A 4,217-nucleotide genomic window follows, 5' to 3' on the forward strand; every position below is an offset into this window, starting at 1 on the left:
GCGCGGACGCCTCCGGCTTGTCAGCCTCCGCCTTCTCCAGGCGGGCGGCTTCCTGCTCCTCGTGCACCTCTCGCGCGTGTCGCTCCTGCACCTCCTAGAGGTCGGCGGCCGGATCGATTCGCCAGGTGGTGGTGGAGGTCTCCGCCGACCTAATGACGGAGGCAGCGGTCGACTTGCTGAGGGAAAGCGGGGTCCTGAGACAAAAAAGTAAAGCAAAGAAATTTCAGACTTGATCAGCAAAGAAGAACCCAAGGGAATACCCAAGGGGGGTACTTACGTCGACACCATGGGCGGCGCCTTTGGCAGCTTCTGGAACTTGGCCACCTTCGCCGCGGCCTCCTTCCGCCTGGTCGTGGCGGCCGGGTTCTTGGGCCTCTTCGGCACGCTGCCGAACAGGGCGGCACCCTGTTTCTGCTTGCGCTTGCCGCCTAAAGAGGATGGCCCGACGGAGGGGCCCGCGCCTGTATTAACGGCGCCCCGCGCGAGGCGCGACTCGTCTTTCCCGTTGACGTCGTCGGGCCAGGTCTCTATGCCGCCGCCTTCTTCAGAACCGCCCGCTCCATCGCCGCCGCCTATGATGTCGTCCTCCAAGGCAACCGCCCCCAGGTCGGGGTCGTCCACGTCTCTCACCTCCCGGTCCTGCTGGTAGTTACCACCCGACCCCACGATGGCAGCCGTCGCCGAAGACATGTAGATCTGTGCTCCAAAGAAGGACCACTCAATACCAAGACCAATACCAATGCAAGAACTAAAAAGGGAAAGCTAAGAGACGTACGGCACGCGACGGGTTGTCGCGGGAGTATGGCCGCTTGCCGAACGGCCAGGGCTCCTCCGACACCTTGAGTTCGGTGATCTCGTTCACCATTCGGGCCACCTCGGCAGTCGGCATGTCCTTTGTGCACATCCGGCTTGAGTCGCGGTGCCCGCTCATCTGGCAGATCAGATGAGGACGGCCTAGGAGCAGGAGAACCCGACGCTCGACAAAGGAGACTATCAAGTCGGACGCCATGAGACCTTCCGCCTCCGTCAGCGCCCTGAGTCGGTTGATGGCAGCGGCCGTGTCGGCTGATATGGGCTTCGGCTTGTAGCCCTAGTTGGCCCGAGGCCCAGCAGGGGGCCGGCCTCATAAGGCAGCAGCTTGATGAAGTCGACCGCCGGGTCAATGTTCTCCATGTAAAAATACGATTGCTGCCACAGTTTCACCGACTATGATAGCTTGTTGACTGGGAAGGCGTTCTTCTTCGACGGCCGGCGCCCGGCGACGAAGGCACCGCACTCAACCGTCGTCTCCTTGGCGGAGGTGCCCAGTTTGGCGTAGAAGAAAGCTCCCCACAGCTCGATGGTGGGGAGGATGCCGAGGTAACCCTTGCATGCCTTGATGATGGCGGACATTAGCGTCACGGTGTTGGGCGTCAAGTGGTGCGGCTGGAGATGGCAAAACTTCATGATTGAGCGGAGGAACCCGCTCACCGGGAGGCCGAAGCTGCGGAGAAAATGCAAGCGGAACACGACCCGCTCACCCCCCTGCGGCGCCGGTGAGATCTCCTCCCGCGGCAGCACCCGCACCTTGATGAAGGTTGCGTTGGGCATCCGGCGCGTGGCCCGGAGAAAGGTGAGGTGATCCTCGATCACCATAAAGCCGTACCAGTTTCCTCCCTTCTCACGCGCCATGGCGTTCGAGCGGGGCTGCGTGGGGAGAAGAAGCTTGTCGACGACGAGCTGTGGCGGTGCTACGCATGCATGGAGCTGCAGCAGAGAGAGGAGGAAGAATGAGAGGGGAGGAGGGCACGCGTGCTCCGCCGCTCCCCTGCCTCCCCCTACTTATAGCACTCGGGCTGCGAAGCCGAGGGGGCGGGACATGGGATCGTGGGATTAACTGTGCCCACCACCCCACGGCCCCCCGATTACTATGCAGAGTTACTGCACAGTAACTCCCACGGGAATCGCAACAGCCCGCCTCGGCCGCAGCGGATCCGCCCGCCTGCCAAGGCCCGGTGGTGGCGGGCCTGACCTGCTGTCACGTCCCATCAAGAGCGTGGGATGGCAGGCTGGCTGGGCTAACGTGTGCCGTATGCCATGCTCGTGGCAGGCAGCAGGCCTAGGGAAGCTTAGCAGGCACGCTATCTGTTTCCCGCCTTTGCGTTCGAAATATGCGGACGAGCCCGCCTTGTCAAATCGGCTCCGGCAGCCGGCGCATCACAAGGCGAACCAAGCGTTCGATTAGAGTGCGGCAAGGAAGGAAGCTGCCGAGGCTTTACAGCCTATCAACCGCGACGCCTCACCAGCTTCGGGGACTACTGTCAGAGTAATGGGCCATTGGTAGCCTAACCCGAGTCCCTGAGCCTTTCAAGACTGTGGGTCAGCTTTGCCCCACAAGACTCCAGAATGAAGCGCTGCCTTCCGGTGGCCAGCTGCTCGAAGATGGTCGAGCACCAGCAGACGACACCAACACAGGCCGACTCCTAGTAGACGGCCTCCATAGAGGCCGGCTTCAAGCAGGCGGACACCCGGCGTCCTCAGAGTCTGTGCCCCTCATCAAGAGGACAAGACAGGGTGAGTCTACAGTGTAGTCCCTCACCCCCGAATCCCGGGTTTGGCGTGGCCACAGTGCCCCATACAGGCGGAGATCTCCGCACGACGGGACACTATTGCCACTCCACCCTCGATGTTATCCCTGTCAGGCAGGGCCTGCTCCCACGACGGCATGTCGGTATGGCTCGCAGGCGGTGGGCCCTACCAAGCAGCGAGGGCCCGGAGGGCGGCCAAGCCTGGCCAGTCAGATCCAAGGGGATCCGGCTCCTGGCGGGCAGCCGGATCCTTCCTCAAGACCTAAGCGCCATTAACCAGACTAGACACGGCGGGGCTACAACGATCTCCCGTCAGGCCGCGGGACTGTAGCTATGCCTTTCCCAACCAAGCCTGCATCATTAGCGTTACGGCTACAGTGATCAGCCACCAACCAGATCCGCCAGCGGCGGAAGCGGCCTGTTGGCTCCGTACCAGACCAGTCGGAGGGGCCCACCAGGCGGCGGGGCCCAGCTGTCGGCGGAGAAGCCAGCGACTAGAGGCGCTGACAGCCGGGTCCTACACCCGGCCAAGTTACCATTGTACCCCTGGGGGGTAGGCCTATATAAAGCCCCCAGGGCACCCATGCAAAGGGTTCCCAACCTGTTAGAACTACACTCACACCTAGAGGAGGAAGAGAGCTAGCCCTGCCTCCTTCCACCTTTAGCATATAGCTCAAGGACAACCATTGTACTCACTAGTGCCTTAGCGATCATGCAAAGACCCAGCAGAGCAGGACTAGGGGTGTTATCTCCTTGGAGAGCCCCGAACCTGGGTAAAGTGCGCCAGCGTTCGTGTCTACGCCTCATCCCGCTTCCAGGCACCGGCGACGTTCTACGCGCTCCCACCATGATAAGCCATCCTTTGGCATATGTCGCACCCAACCCCCGACACAAAACTCATAAACCTATCTCCGTAGAGGAGAACAGTCTGGTCGACGATGCACGCACCATCCCGGTGAAGCACTTGGAACAAGAAAACCTCCACAGAAGGCTTGTCGCCACCACGAGGAGCTTGAAGAAGCAAAAGCAAAGGCTTAAGGCCGCGCAGGATATGCTCAACCAGAGATGGAACAAAGTGCTCGACACTAACGAAGAACACGGTGGTGATCGCCACACAAAAAGCTACCCAAAGCGCAAGCTGCTGCCCGAATTCGACGACGAGGCCGTAGAGCCCATCCTGCCAAAAAACGACCGATCGACCGAACCGACCACCCCGTGGTCGAGACAGAGCGGCTGATGACGCTGCAGACAAGTCAGCACACGATCTACGCGAGCACCTTGACAAGAGAGCTGGTATGGCTAGATCCATTTACGGGTCTAGGAAACATGTTCCTACACAAGATCACGGCAACCAAACTGTCCATACTAACCAACTACCAAGTCAGAATCAACATTGAACACTACAGCCATCGGACCCACACCACGGCATATCCAGATACAGGGGCGCCGCACACCCCCTGTGCTTCACCGATGAGGTGATGGACCATGAATTTTCAGAGGGGTTCAAACCCGTGAACATTGAGGCATACGACGGAACAACAAACCCTGCAGTTTGGATTGAGGACTTTATTCTTCACATCCACATGGCTCGTGGAGACGATCTCCACACCACCAAATACCTACCCCTCAAGTTGAAAGGACTAGCTCGAC

Source organism: Triticum dicoccoides, chromosome 3B, assembly GCF_002162155.2.
Source record: "Triticum dicoccoides isolate Atlit2015 ecotype Zavitan chromosome 3B, WEW_v2.0, whole genome shotgun sequence".
Lineage (NCBI taxonomy): Eukaryota > Viridiplantae > Streptophyta > Magnoliopsida > Poales > Poaceae > Triticum > Triticum dicoccoides.